A 16,512-nucleotide genomic window follows, 5' to 3' on the forward strand; every position below is an offset into this window, starting at 1 on the left:
TTTTTTTTCCTTTTTTTGGAGAGGTTTTTGCTATAGGGCGCGTGCACTCACCAGACAGACAGACAGCGAGAAATCACCCCCCAGGGGGGATGGCCACGCCACAATCCCTTCTCCTCCATTCTCCTCTCAGGATCTTGGGCACACATGGACTCGCGCCCGGCGTGAGTTTAAGTCACCAGGTCCGGGACTTGAACTGCAGTTGGCTACATGGGAATCCAGCGACATAGCCATTATGCTAACTGCTGGTCCCAGGAAAAGTATTTTTGAAAGCTTAGTATTAGCACACGCTTACTTGTCTGCAAACCTTACATCTGAACTGAGGTGGAGGCTTTCACTGTTCCCGTGGTATGTGGTAACAGCAATTTTGCTGCAGAAATATTAATATGCTTGATTAAAGGATGCCATCTCAGATTCCAGTAGGGTATTAGATAACATTTAGCATGCACATTGTATTTTAACTAACATCTGAAAAGTTTTCATTCTGAAACACACCTAACCCCAGGGATTGAGAGGAAAAGGTTTTAGAATAGATTTAGAGACCTTGAAATTGCTGAGAAGAAAAAAAAAAATGACCACATCTAGAAAGTACACATGTATGCTTTGGATATATGGACATTCCACATAAAATCAGATCATATTACTCTAGCTCATATCAATTTGACCCAACCAAAGGAGAAAAAAAAGTTAGAAAATGGAAATTCATAGTGTTCACTAATTTATCTTGAATTGGCCTTTAGTCCACCACTATCTTATTGAGTTCTCTGTTTGCTCAGGTCCGGGTCAGCTTCTTTTGTTTTGTTTTGTTTTTTGTTTGTTTGTTTTTTTCCCTCTCTCCTCTTGCCTGCTCCATCATGCCTGTTTGACTTCTTTCCTCAAACACAGCCCATCTTTTCCTCCAGACCCTGAGTTCTCTTGGGTATCAAAGTTGTTCTTGGCTATCAAAATCCAATCTGCTCAGATCATCCTCTGGTCTTGTTCATCTATAGTTACCTAGATCCAGCTCCTCCCCAAGACAGACACACCAAACACACACACACACACACACACACACACACACATATACACACACAGAGCACACATCTGCATGTGATTCAAAGGACCTAACTAATAGAACTTTCTCTCCAGAGCTATACGCGACATCTCTAGTTTCCATTCCTATGCCACTATAATATTTTCTACCAATAGAGTCAAAGTGGAGAAATGGTCACATGTTAAAATATTCACTTTGTAAGCTAAATAATGTGAGTGAATGTATAAAAGAAAATGAAATTTTAAAAAAGTAAATGAAAAAAATATAAATAATAGAGTAAAAAACCTTTTTTTTAATCATATCACTCCATTTTTCAAAACTTAAACTGGATTATAATTTAAATTTGAATGTACTCCCATGCTGGCCTGCATGGCCCTGTGTGAAGTAGCCCGTTCTTATCTTTCAGAGTTTGCTGTGTCTCACACTCACGATCTTCTACAACCCTTTCCGTGTTGTTCCTTGGGCGCTGTCTTCCTCTTCCTATCCTCCTCCCAATATTGCCATTGCTGGCCTGTTCTCATTATTTATCTATTAGCTTAAAGGTCACTTTGCGTTTCTTTTACAGAGATTTTTGCTATAGGGCGCATGCCCTTGCCAGAGAGACAGAAAATAAGAAATCATCCCCCAGGGGAATGGCCATGCTGCAATCCCTTTTCCTCCATTCTCCTCTAGGGATTTTTGACCACACATGCATATGCACCCCGTGTGAGTTTTAAGTCCCTGGGTCCAGGACTCAAACTGCGATTGACTATGTGGAAATTCAGTGATGTGACCATTATGCCAACTGCTGGTCCCTTAAAGGTCACTTTTTAAGGGAGTCTTTTTCTGACCAAACTATTTTACAAACAAAGCAAAGCAATTACCCTCTCTCCTCAAGCAGGTTCCATCTCTCTTCTTTCTTAGGCTTTTCAAATGTCATGCACCAGTCTCCAAACTGATTCAGTCTGTATGATTAGGATTTCCCCTGCCTTCTCCCACCATGAGAATACAAGCTTCAAGAAGTCAGTAGAATTTCCTGAATTACTCATGCTGTCCTCTAGGACTCAGAACAGTGCCTCATCTATAGTAAGTGCTCAATACATGTGTAATGAAGGAATCCTTGCTCTGACTTGGCAACAAGGCAAGCAAATACCTACATTTTAAAAAAAAAGATAAATATAAAAATAAGGACTCTACCAACGATTAGAGTGTCTCATGTTGAAGAAAGTTCTGCATACTACAAAGCAGTGGACTTGATGTGGAATAAAAAGTGATGTGGATTGGGGAAAGAGGCAGATACTCTTGTGAGCTAAACTGGCAAAGAAAGTATGTCCACATTCGTGTTCCTGCCTCAGAAATAAGGTGGTGGAATGTCACTGGGAACTTCTGTAGGGCTATATGAAGAAGAGTCATGCTGGGGCCAGGATGTGACTTGTGACTTCCACACAGACAACAGCAGGGTCCTGACGTCGAGAGTCCAATACTTCATCCTGATTTCTCAGTCGTTTTGGGTATGGAAGCCAGGATAACCAAAACTCAACCCAAATCTCAGAACCCTGATTCAGTGAGTCTTTTCACTTGCCAAGATTACAATTTTAAAATGTGATTCTACTTTCTCTGAATTCAGGGATGGATTTCAGAAGCCAATTTTAGTGTAGAAAACAAAAAGAAGAAAGGACCCTAGTTAAGAGACCAGAAATGCCCAACGAAACAGTCATAACATTCAGCCTAGGCTTTAAACTGAGCCAGTCATCAAGGGTGTTAGTACCTAATTGAAAACATTCCTAAGAATAATTTCTACCAAAGTAGACACTATCTATTACAGGGAATCTGGAAGAGTTAGAATCATATTTTAAAACTTAATAGTTTTTTTTTTCCTTATTGAGTCCTCATTCCATTTTTTTATTCTATCCTTGCCTACTCCCAACTTTACAATCTCTACGAAACAGTCATTTCAAAGGAAACACTAGAGTCAACATTATAGTCAACCATCATTCAAGCAAATTTCATGACTCCTAAAATGTTGATTATTTTAAAGGTCAATCTCATGGAAAAAAGTCTTTGTAGAAAGGATGTGAACCTCAAAGTCAGGGGTCCTTTCCAATTCCATGTTTCTCCTAAAAAACGAATATGATGATGGAAAGGAAGCATAGGTTCTAATCAGTTGCGCATATCTAGGCTTCAATTTACTTATCTTCAAATAAGGAGCAAAAACAAGATCATTCTTCAGGTCTATTTCAAGACTTCACTAAAATAGTCATTCTGAAATTATTTGAGAGTAAAGCCAAGTGAAATATTAAAAGACCAAAGGTGAGAGAATACTTTAGTCCACACTCAGTGGCCAACTTTTTCTGAAAAAAATCTAATCTAATGAGAAATGAGGCTGGATAAGGTACTGATATATAACTTGAATTTTTATCATTTTGGGTAGTATTATTTCTAAACAAGCTAATGTAATCAAATTGATCTTCAACTCCCACACAGCTGCTAGAAATATATTAGTTGAGGAAACTGTCTAATACAAAGCCTGAGTTCTGCATGGGAACTTGGCCTGGAATTCAATGTAACTATAAATAGCTCATAGATTTTCCCCCATGAGATGACAAAAAGAGTATTAGAAGGAACAATTTACATTCAGTCTTTATGCTTAATTGGACAAACACATGATCCACTGGAGAATCAAGAAGACAAACCAAATTTCATTTTAGAAGCTGTGAAAAGAAGGTGATTTGACAATATTTCCAGAAGAAATACACTAGAAAGTGTAAAAGAATTCATTTTATGTTGTTTCTATAGTTTATAAAAAATATATAGCATCTCAGCTACTTAGAATCACATATCTATTGCTCTTTTATGGACTAGTTTACAATAAAACAAAACAGTGACCACAGAAAAACATGACTGATAACATTACAAGTCAGCTATTATGTATGTTTCAAATCAACAATTTAGAGAAATGTGCGAATGTTAACAGAGTACTGCTAATTACTATATTCATATAAAGATAAGCCATTATCAAAGTTTGGACTCAGAAGGTGTCATTTGTCCAAGTGTGATAATGTCTTCCAAAATGCATGGTACTTCATTCAAAGTAAAATAGGCCAAATTCACCATGTTTTTTTAAAAAAAAAAAGAAAGGAAGAAAATACTGCTTTATAGTCTAATTGATCAACAGCTCTACAAAATCAAACAGAAAGGATAATTTCTAATTTCTAATTCAAAACAGCAGTTCTTTTCATTTGCAATTATCTTCATTAATCGAAACAAAACAATTATGGCGGAACCCAACTATTCCTCTTTTGAAAGAAAACAGGAATAAATGTTTTACTAAGCAGAAATCAAAATAATTCAGATTGCATCTATTTCTCCATTACAACATTTTGTAGCTTTCTTACTGAAGATAACAAATACACTTTAATACTGAAGATAGCAAATACATCTTCTATGTTAGACACTACGTCCTTGAGAAGAGCAATTGCTTGCTTGAGTTTTTACTACATCCTAAAGTAGGTAGTAGATGCCAGAAGAACTTAATGAGACACATGGCAGAGGAAATAGGGAATATTTTACCATAATCGCAAGCTAGATGAGGGCTCAGACCTCAAATAAGACAGACCTGAATTTGAAGCATGACTGTTACTTTGTCAGCTGTGACAAATTGCTTAACGTCTCCATAGTGCGGTTACTTCATTTGTAAATTAGAACTAAGGCTAATATACCATAGGATTGTTATGTGGATTAAAAGAGTTTATGTCGGGAACCAGCAGTTAGCGTAATGGCTATGTCGCTGGACTCCCACGTAGCCGACCGCGGTTTGCGTCCAGGACCTGGTGGCTTAAAACTCATGCCGGGCACGTGTGCATGTGTGCCCAAGATCCCGAGAGGAGAATGGAGGAGAAGGGACTGTGGCGTGACCATCCCCCCTGGGGGGTGATTTCTCACTTCCTGTCTCTATGTCTCTCTCTGTCTGTCTGGCGACCGCACGTGCCCCATAGCAAAAACCTCTCAAAAAAAAAAAAAAGAGTTTTCAAAGAATCCAGAAATAGCAGTTTTGCCAATAGAGAGATATCACTGGCCATTGGTCTCAACTCTGTGAGTGATGAGACATGCCACCAACTTGAAGGGCTTCAGCAGTCCTAGCAGAGACACTTCAAAGGCCATGGAGCCTGGAAATCACCCGTAATAGAAGTACTGGGGGAGGGCAGGATCCCAGAGTACAACGTGGGAGTTCTGTCTCTGTCTATCTGGCGAGTGTATGCACCCTATAGCAAAAATTTCTCAAAAAAAAAAAGTTTATCTATAAAATACGCTTAACAGAGAGACTGGCATTTAATAAAAGACCAGTGAGTGGGAGGTGTGATGACAATGACCATAGTGACAGCAATGAGGATGACGATGGCAATGACTCCTGAATAGAAATGATCATGGAATTTTATAAGCTCTAGGGAGCTGAATATAAAAACACGTTCTATGACTTTTGTTTCACATTTATCCAGTTAAGAACTTTGGGATGGGGCCAGCAAGTGGCACGGTGGTTAAAGGCGCTGGACTTCCACATGGCTGACCACAGTTCAAGTCTCGGACCTGGTGGCTTGCTTTTTCCATTCCTATCTCCATTTCTGTCTCTCTCTCTGATCAAACTGGAAAATAATAATGATAATAATAATAAATAAAAGTTAAATAAAATACTTCTTTAATAAAAAAGAACTTTGGGAAATATTTTTGTACATCTATTGTGGTTTTGACATTCTGCAAGGCCTTGGGAGAAACCATTAGAAGACAAGATTGTCTTTAAGGAATATGTATTCTCGTGGGGGAGACACGTACCTAAGTAAAATGAAATAATAAGACAGTAATAATGTAACGAATATGAACAAAGTCTAGTTCTTTATCTCAGCCATATGTAGTTCCAAATGCATTTTTTTGCAAAGATAACCTTGGTAGTAAGAAGCAGCACGATTTATAATAATGCTTTTTGTTACTTTTCCAAGCCAGAAAGGTAAAGTATTCCCATTCCTGTAAAGTAATAAGTATCAGAAAAAAAGAAAGTCATTTTCACCCTGAAAATCCATTGACAGATAGCAACCATCTCTAAAGATCAGAAACCTTTCTCACTCCCTCCTACCTGACTGAGAAAGGGAGTTACTGTACTCGGGTGAAATTACCTCATTGTCACGCGCTGAGTGCAAACACTGTCAAGTTCTGACACACATTCAAAATGAAGAGACTTGACAACTGAGTGAGCAGAGAAAATCCAATAAGCTAACCAATGCCAATATAACAAAATTACCTGTGAGCTATTTTCTAGTTTCTAAAGCCAGTCTCAGCTTCTCACTTTACATAAATAACCAGAGCTATGTTTCACTCTGGGATAATAGGATCTCTCTCTCTGTGTGTCTCTCTTTTTAGATTTTGTGATAGGGCATGTGCACTCACTGGAGAGAGAGCCAGAGAGCCAGAGAGACACAGAGACAGGGAAAGTAAGAAATCACTCCCTGTCGCCAGGGAGGATAGCCACGCCGTAATACCTTCTTCTCTTTTCTCCTCCTGGGATTTTAGGCATGCATGTACACACACCTGGTGTGAGTTTCAAGCCACCATATCTGGGATTTCAACCATGGTTGACCCTGTGGGAGTCCAGAACCTTAACCACCACACTAGCAGCTGACCTCTTTCATTTTATCTATAAACTCAGAAGTGTAAGCAATTAGCGCGTTTCCTTTTTCCCTTCAAAAAATGTCACAAACAGTAATTTCAAAGTATACATGAGATCCTTTAAGTGAATCCAGTAATCAGAGAAGTAGAGCTGTCATTTATGCATCTGGTTCCTGATAGATAAGCTCACTTATTTATAGATTCAACTACTGAATATCTACTTGAATGCTGAAAAAGAATTGAGAAAAAAAAGCCACATACCTCTACAATTTGCATCAACCCTTAACAGATGACAACTTGAAAAACATAGTGCAAACATCGTTCACTTTTCTCTGAATCTTAGTTTTCACCCCACCAGTCACTGAGAAATAAGTAGATACGTAGAGATGAATGAAAAGAACAAAAAAATATGAGCTATGTTCTCCGAGGGATCTAATTTAACCTAGAAAACTCTAAGCCAGTGAAGAAGTTTCTTAGAATATAAAAAAATTATTTGCTCGAAACTTTTATTTACTTGATGATTTATTCCAGAAAAAATGATTCATATGGCTCACAGACATATATAATTTATAAATAAGAGGGTAAACTAGAATAAGAATGGAAAAAGACTATGCAGCAGGGGATGATATTGTTACTTAAAATGTATGCCTTTAGAACTAACTGTCCACTTGTCGAAGGAAGGCTGAACATTGACATTTTGAGCATCCCTAAGTCTGTGCAAGAAGAAAACGTGATCAGTTTTCCAATGTTCCCCCAAATCTCTTCCCCATCTAACTTTCTGATGCCGGAAGCATTTAAAATTCCTTAAGTATATGGGCTGTCCTGTGGTCTAGTGGTTAAGAGAGCCATGGCCGACTGCTGTTCAAATCTCAGCCCTGGCAGCTTAAACAAACTCAGTGTGGGGCCAGCAGAAGAAGGGAAAATCAGCCCCATAAAAACGGCTTGAACAGGCATTTGGTCAGGGGTGCATTTCTTGAAACAATTACGATTATATAAGGTTCAGGTGACAGATCTGATGTGTTCAAATGTCTTTTCGGCCACAGGGAAAATGGATGCAAGACTCAACGTGTAAGATAGACACTCTCTGGGTTGCTCCAGATGGAGAAGTAGATCTACAGGATGAGGGGACTAGAAGGGAAGTAATGTTCCATCCCCAAGACTGTACAGTCTGATGAGTTTAACAGAGGTATACACTCAAAACACCTTCACTGCAATGAAGACAGCGACCAGAGCCATTGTATTCAAAGACTTCCTTATGCCTGTTTGTAATCCTACCCCTCTCAACCCTAGCCCCACCCCTTGACAACTACTGACCAACCAGAATGTTTTTTAAATTCAAGTGAGTTTGATTTCATTATATAGACAGTTTTGAATGGGTTTAAGTGTTGGACTTATGGCATGGCTCTCCAGTCTCCAACACCAGTGGGATGTGACCCTTCAGGTGGGAAGAATCACACTGGATATGTTATTCTAATAAGGGAGATAAATCCTCGGGTAATCCACTCTCTATTGTTTACTTGGAAACTTTCTGGGCTGAGTTTTCCAAATTATATTTTCTTCAAAAGCATAATAATAGTTGGTAAACATCTTGTATTAAAGTTAAGCATGACCAGCATCAATTTAGTCATAGATTTAATTCTTTACAATTTAGATCCAATTTTTTTGCCCATAGTGAGCAATAAATCCTTGGGTAATCCACTCTCTATTGTTTACAAGACATTGCCACTTGGAAACTCTCTGGGCTGAGTTTTCCAAATTATATTTTCTTCAAAAGCATAATAATAGTTGGTAAACATCTTGTATTAAAGTTAAGCATGACCAGCATCAATTTAGTCATAGATTTAATTCTTTACAATTTAGATCCAATTTTTTTGCCCATAGTGAGCACAGCTACTATATTCAAAAACACGCGTATAAGTTCTAGCGGCACTACTCCTAAAGTGTGTGACTTTTGACCATGCCTTCAGTCTTTCAGAGTTTTAACTTTCCTACCCATGGAGTAGGAATAAAACATCTCAGCTGCAGTGTTGTACCAATTTGGTAAACTAACAGGTGAAAATACCAGGTTATAAGGTAGGAATGAAAATCCCTATTTTGTAGTGTGGTAGAGATGAAATAAGCCAATGTTGGTGAAAAACAGCAAGCATGGCTTTGAGTTCATGAGTGCTCATTAAATGTCAGCGTTCTTGCTTTCACCTCCTAAGTAAAAGCAGAGTACGTAGAAGGAAGAGCATGGATTTTACAATGGAAACTGAGAGCAAGAGTCCAGGTTTCTCGTCCTAGCTTGGGGGCAAAGCACTTAGCTTCTGCAGAGTCCTCTGCCTCTTGCCGCTATAGTAAGAACAATGAGTGTATCTGGAAACCGTCACAGGCCAGTAGACACCCAAGTCATTTCCATTTCAAGGCTTCTAGCATACAGAATAAAGAAAAATCAAACAGGATGAGGTGACTCATTTAAGGATCAGTTTAATATTTATATTACAATTTAAATTGTCGGATAATTTTTTTCCCAGTTACATCATTCTAGCTCAGAGATCCTATACGTTGATTATTTCAAAAGTCTAATTTTAGGACAATTGTGCTTGGCAAACTGAGGCAAATCAAATGCCATACCCTGTTCAAACAGCTGTAAATACTTTTTTTATGAAGTGAATATAACATAGGGGGATAGAGAATTCTTTGACAGTGAAAATAGTATTAAAAATAAAATAATTTAAATTCATAAGTATTGTCCACGTCTTCAGTCTTTCAGAGTTTTAATTTTCTTACCCATGAAGGAGGAGGAAAACATCTCAGCTGCAGTGTTGTGCCAGCTTTTTCACTGGTTTTGTTATATTGAAAAACCTTTAATTATTTTTTTTTTACCAAAAACGATATAGAAACAAAATCACTTAGGTAAAATAACAAGTATCTTCATATTAACTAGGAAATAAAATAATAAACTAACAAGCACAGTGATATTTTTATATACTTAAGTAATGTATTTAGCCATCTCTAATTCTTTTTTAAAAATAATTATTTAATTAATTTTAGTTATTATTGTTTTTATTTTATAATTTGCTATAGGGCACGCGTGCTCACCAGAGAGGGAAAGGGAAAGTGGGAAAACAAATCTCAGGTCTGGGACTCGAACCATGGTCAGCCTTAACCAACATACCACCTGCTAGCACCACCATCTGCTTTTATACCAAGTTGCTTGTATTATTTCTGAAGAGTATATCTTTTTTTTTTCCTGAAGACTATATATATATATATTTTTTTTCTTTTTGGAGAGGTTTTTGCTATAGGGCGCATGCGCTTGCCAGACAGACATAGAGAGACATAGAGACAGAAAGCAAGAAATCACCCCCCAGAGGGGATGGTCACGCCGCAATCCCTTCTCCTCCATTCTCCTCTCGGGATCTTGAGCACGCACGCACACACGCCTGGCGTGAGTTTTAAGCCACCGGGTCTGGGATGCGAACCACGGTCGACTACATGGGAGTCCAGTGACATAGCCATTACGCTAACTGCTGGTTCCCAAGACTATATATTTTTCTATATATATTATATAGCATTAGTAATCTTTTTATAAAAATGTCTATAATTTTCTAATGTGCATTCTTATGGTTAATAAATTTGAAATTGTTGACCTCTTCAATTAACTCTTCACTAAAAGCCATAAAAATTTTAATTAAAAAAATACTCTCCATATTTGCTGAAATAACGAGTAGGCAAATACCAAAATTTGCAAAATAGTGAAGACATGCAATTCTATTTCCCCCTCCCATTTTGTTATGCTGAAAATGTTATCAAGGCTAATTTTTTTACATTAGAAAGCATAAATACTTCAGGCCAAATACTTCCTGAGACCTCTCATTTTGCCTCATTCAGAGTCACTATTTTCAGAAAATACTTTTTTTTTTTCTGTACTCATGATAAACTGTGAGCACGGGTGAACGTGAGAGAGAAAGACGAGCAGCGTCCACAGGGTCCTATAGACCTTTGGGTCTGGGGCACTTGTGCGCATGCTCAGCATGCTTCAGGCTGTATGGTTGGGATTCCCGACCATGGTCACCATGTGGGATCCAGCTTTTCTTGAGCAGTGCTTATTTTAACACTCATTGGTGGAAGGTGTGCATAGAATTATTTTCAATATGCTGCCAAATTTAGATTCTGCACAATTAGTCCTGAGCATAAGTTTACCTGATTAAAAATAGAAATTCCATCAAAATAGTCTCACAGGTTGAACTATTTAAAAAAATATAAAGAATTTTAAAATTACACAGTACATAACTTGAACTCTGATTGTTTAATTTTTCCCCTTGCTTATACAATGATGAAGTTCAATGTCTTCCTGTATGCACATTTTGTTTCACATAATTATGACTCATGAAAACATTTAAAATATGAAGTTCTTAGTACTCTGTTAAATACTTTGATCAGATATTTTCAAGTAGTTTCAAACTAAAGGAAGAGAAAATGTATTGTAAAAGGCTTATTTACAAATGACACTTAAATTATTCACGATGTGTTCATTCCAAGGCTGAGATATTTCCAAATTCTGACTGATGACAGGGAATAAAAAAGAAACCATGTACTCTCATGTCAGATACTTTTCTGTATTTAAAATTATAAATCATGTAGTATAAATACTATATCTAATTTTTCACATATAAAAATATTCATTAATTTTGACCACTACCATTTCTATAGGGATTGATATACTATCACCATTCCTTGCATACAAAAGTGAATTATATATACACCACACCAAATCCAAGAATTTTCTGACACATCCACTTTTTTTTTAATTTAACATACATTGTCTTTACCATAATGCTATGCTCTACCGAAGTTTACATTTCATTTCACCTCAGGATTATTTAATCTTTAATAGGCTTTTGAATTTACAGTAACATGTAATTCACTTTTACTTTGAAAATTTTTATGTAAATCCATGAATTAAATGCACAAACTCTAGCATTATAACATTAAATGGAAACCTTTATGGCATTAATAGTTGCTAAGTTCCTCTGATAATAACATATAACCACTTTTTCTACATTCACAAGAGATTGCAGGAAAAAAAATGAACTAGCAGGTGGTGTAGTGGTAAAAGGAGCTGGACTCCCATATGGCTGATGGCGGTTCAAGTACCAGACCTGGTGCGGCGGCTTGCTTTTTCACTTTCTCTCTCTCCCTCTCTCTCTCTCTTCCTCTCTGGTCAAACTAAAACAAATAAATAAATAAAAAAAGTTAAATAAAATAATTCTTAATAAAAAAACCAGGAACAACATGTTCAGCAATAAAGTAGAACAAAAACTACTACTTCCTTCAAAAAAAATGAATTGCCAAATCAATGATTTATGTAAAAGAAACCAGAACAAAATGCTACGTACTTTACGATTTCATGACTTTTACATTCTCAACAAAGCAAAACTATATGGATAGAGAAGGGATAAGTAGTTGCTAGGTATGAGAAGTGGGAGGGGCTGAGGATACTATTCTAAATCTCGATTGTGGTGGTGAGTACAAGACTGCATACACTGCAAAATTCATTGACCTGTACATTGAAAAGAAGCAATTTTTATTGTATGTAAATTATATCATGACAAATCTTCCAAAATTGACTAAATGCAACTCATTCAGAAGAGTAGTCTTTTGATTTAAATGAAAAGTCATGCATTACAGAACATGTGCAGACACATCCTGCAGAATGTATCATGACATTCAGGTTTAGGCTTCTTAAATCAGCTAATTTTTTTTAAAAAGTTTATTTATGTATGTATATATTTCTCATGATTTTTAAGTCACCCTGTTTGGGACTTGAATCCCAGTTGGCCATGTGGGAATCCAGTGCCTTAACCACCAAGCCACCTGCTAGCCCCAAATCAGCTAATATTGTTTGAGAGCATGCTGGTGCTTATCCAGCTATTTGGGTATTCTTACCCTAGTGTGGTCAGTGATACCAACCCAATGTGGGCACCCATGTTCCTCCAGTTAGGTATCTGTCATCAACTTCCTTCAGAAATGGGAACTCAGTCCTTCATTAAACACACTTTTCATTCTTGCGAGGATATTAATGTCAGAGAGTATACTGTAAATTTTTAAAAATACCAATATTATTTGTATAATACATATCTACCTAAGGTATAATTTCATATGTTTTCTCTTGACTCCACTAACTTTGGCCTGGTAGCATCAAGAATCTCGCAGACTGTGACATTAGTTGGCGTACAATGTGCATATTGTTCTAGAACAGGAGCTCGATGGACAGAGATAGAGAGAGAGAGATGTAGGTATTTTTTTTTTAGAATTATTTCATTTAACTTTATTTATTTATTTATTTATTTTAATTTGACCAGAGAGGAACAGAGTGAGAGAGAGAGAGAGAGAGAGAAAAAGGAGAGAAAAAGAGAAAGAGAAAGTGAAAAAGCAAGCTGCTGGGTTCAGGACTCGGACTGCAGTTGGCCATGTGGGGGTCCAACACCCTTAACCACCACGGCACCAGTCGACCCCAGGTATAGATATTTTCTATCACAAAAGGCTAGTATGTGTCATTGATGTGTGATAAACACGCACTGAAGTAAGAACTATATTGAAGTCACAGGGATTTGAAATACTGTTAGACAAAGCCCATGGCCAGAGCTATAAGAACGAACTGGAGAGCTATTTGGCCCTATTTTCATGTAAGGATTACTAATCCTATTTTATTAAAATATAAAAAATCTGGCACAAATGCTCAACCAGATGGAACTACATTATAATTGGCATGAATATGGATGTGATACTCACTAAAATCCAATAATACCTATGTAATATAAATGCCAATATTGTATCTATATAGTAGTATGAAAATCTTAAACATTGAGAGAAAAAGTCTAGCAACATAGCCAAGTACCTTTTATTGAAAGAATGAAAAGATAGTCCAATATTATGAGATCTATTGAATTTGTGATATTGGTTCAGTAAGAAACCAATCATTGATTTTATATACGATTATAAGGCAATCGATAAAAGTACTTAACAAAATAGGAATGCATGACAAATCTCTTAATACAGCAAACATGAAAGTGAAATATTTATTTCTCAAACTAAAAGCCAAAAAATGGGAGCCAGCAGGTGGTGGTGAAGTCACTGGCTCCTACATAACCAATTCATGGTTCAAGTCTGGCATTCGGCAGCTTTGACATGCATGCCCCAAATACCGAGAGAAGAATTGAAGTCACTGGCTCCTACATAACCAATTCATGGTTCAAGTCTGGCATTCGGCAGCTTCGACATGCATGCCCCAAATCCCGAGAGAAGAATGGAAGAGAAAAGACATAAGGGGGTGATTTCTCACTCCCCCTCTCACTCTTTCTCTCTTTGACAAGTGTGCACACCCTTGGCAAAAATCTAAATACATAAAGCCTGAAAATGCTTATTTGAAAAATAGTAAAATAGTTCTCATTAAATTAAGGAGGAAAAAGGATTATGTTTGTGGCCAACACATTTTTAAAATTGGTCTTAAAATACTAAAGCAATTAGACAATAGGAAAAAATAAGAAAGAAAAAAGTAAGAGTGTAAATATTTGAAACACAGGCAACACTTTAATTTGGGAACATTATTTTTCACCTGAAAACCCCCAAAAACAAAGCCACCAAGTTATTTTAAAAGATGGGAGGGAGCCGGCAGGTAGTGTGGGATTAAGAAGCTGGACTCCTACGTGGCTGACTATGGTTGGAGCCCTGGACCCGCAACGTGAACATCATGGCTGGTCAGTGGCTCCAGCGAGTGTTTAAGTGCCGAAAATCCTGGGAGAAGAATGGAGGAATTGCAGCATGGCCATTTCCCCTGGTGGGTGATTGCCTACTTTGCTTCTATCTCTCTCTTTCTCTGGCGAGTGATTCGAGCCCCAGACCCAGAAGTTTGAAACTCACGCTGGCCACGAGTGTGTGTGCCCACAATCCCAAGAGAAGAATGGAGGAGAAAGGATGGTGACATGGCCATCCCCTGTGAGGGGAGATTTCTCCCTTTTTGTTTCTCTCTGTCTCTTTAGTGAGCACACATGCCGTATACAAAACATCTCTCTAAGCAATATAAATAATTAAAATTTTCAGATTGTCAGAATCAACTGTACCATTATGATTTGAGTACCGTACAGATAAAAGCTATACGTATTCATTCACTGATCAATTGTGTATCCTAAAACCTAAAGCTACACATTTGATGGGAGAGAGGGGCAGGCTCGTTTTCAGAAATAACAATGAGGTAGCCTAACTGTAGTGCTTCCTTATTGCCCCAGTCCCAAGACCCTCCTTCTTTCCCGTTGTTCTTAGAATCACAGCAGAAGCAGTTACGCAGGTGCTAAGGTTAAAAGCATGCCTGTTTTTATCTTTGGGTACATTCTCTTCTTTGATGGACTCGCCTAACACCACACTGTAAGAAAGTCTATTTGTCAGACTGTGCATTTGACATTTCAGTAACGTAAATGTCTTATGTGGATTCTTCTTTGTAGAAAATCAGATAAAGCATCATAAGACAAATCAGTGCTTTGGTCTCAGTTCCCTCTAGTTCAATAACTTGGATAAGAAACTTGCCTGGGCTGACAATGCAGCAAGAATATGTGTCCAAAAGACTTAACACAACCAAAGAAGACCTGGGGGTGGGAGACTTACAGATGATAGTTGAGAATCCTTATTTTATTCTGCAAGTCCATTGCAAAGAAAAGGTAAATGATTGCTGCTAAAAGATGTCAACCATACCTGAATATATTTTCCAAATAGAGGCAGGCTTAAAATAGGTGGAAGAATTTCCTCTATAAGACCCTAAGAAGGTAAAAGTCCAAAATAATGTTACTGTAATAGCTATGAGAATTAGAATATCTTCACAGAAAGATTAGCTTTGCAGTAACACACACACACACACACACACACACACACACACACACACAAGGAAGTATTAAAGTCAACAAAGTCTTAGGACCAAAATCTCAAAAAGAAAACAAAAAAAAAAAAACAACAAAACTTTATCATTATGTAGAAAATTAAAAAGGACATCAGACATTCTTCGAGGGGCAAAACTGCCTTGCACAAAGAATGCCATTTGGTCCAAATACGAGCATGTAACACTCTCTAAATGGCAAGTACTTAAGGCAATACTATATCAAAAGAAAAATCCTCAGCATATAAACTAGACATGACTAAAAACTTTAAAATAGAAATCCTTTTCCCAAGAGTTAAGAACAAGAAATGAAACCATATTTTGCCCCGGTTTGTTTTACTCGTCATATACATTTTAAAGACAGTGTGATATAGCAGAAAATGCACAGGCTATAGATGAAAAATCACAGGCTAGTAAGGGATAGTAGAATTACTATAGATGAAAAATCACAGGCTAAAAAAAAAGAAAATCACAGGCTAGTAAGGGATAGTAGAATTCTGAGCTTCGGTTTTGTCATCTCTAACTTAAAAGGCAGGGGCGGCTGCCTCCCACCTTGCTGGGTCATTGAGTTGTGGTGGGAACAGGTAAAGTTCTAGTGCACTTATCACAGCCTCTATGTAGATATGTCCAAATGATAGTAGTATTTTGTTTTGTTTTCTAATTTTACAAGAGAGCATATATGCTCACAGCGGGGTTGGGAGTGAGCACCCCTCATAGGGCATGGTCACGCTACACTCTCTTACCCATGTCTCACTCCTTTTCAAATTTTGGGCCCACAAGCACATTATCTGGCATGGTTTTCACGCTGACAGGTCCAAGAGGAGAAGGAGTCTAGATAGAAGGTAACCTTCAGGATGGGTCTTGAAAAACAAAAAGCATCTGATTCTTCAGGTGAAATACAGAGTCCCAGGGGCAAATGGGCAGGGGAATTAGAAAGAGT

General features: G+C 37.5%; 1 protein-coding gene across 1 annotated transcript in view; it reads right to left on the reverse strand.

Annotated features, from left to right (window-relative positions):
• Positions 1-16,512, reverse strand: part of KCNH8 (potassium voltage-gated channel subfamily H member 8) — a 303,346-nt gene that overhangs the window by 277,655 nt on the left and 9,179 nt on the right. The gene's annotated exons all lie outside the window — the stretch shown is intronic.

This window comes from Tupaia chinensis, unplaced genomic scaffold (genome assembly GCF_000334495.1).
Source record: "Tupaia chinensis unplaced genomic scaffold, TupChi_1.0 Scaffold139389_1, whole genome shotgun sequence".
In the NCBI taxonomy this organism is placed as follows: domain Eukaryota; kingdom Metazoa; phylum Chordata; class Mammalia; order Scandentia; family Tupaiidae; genus Tupaia; species Tupaia belangeri.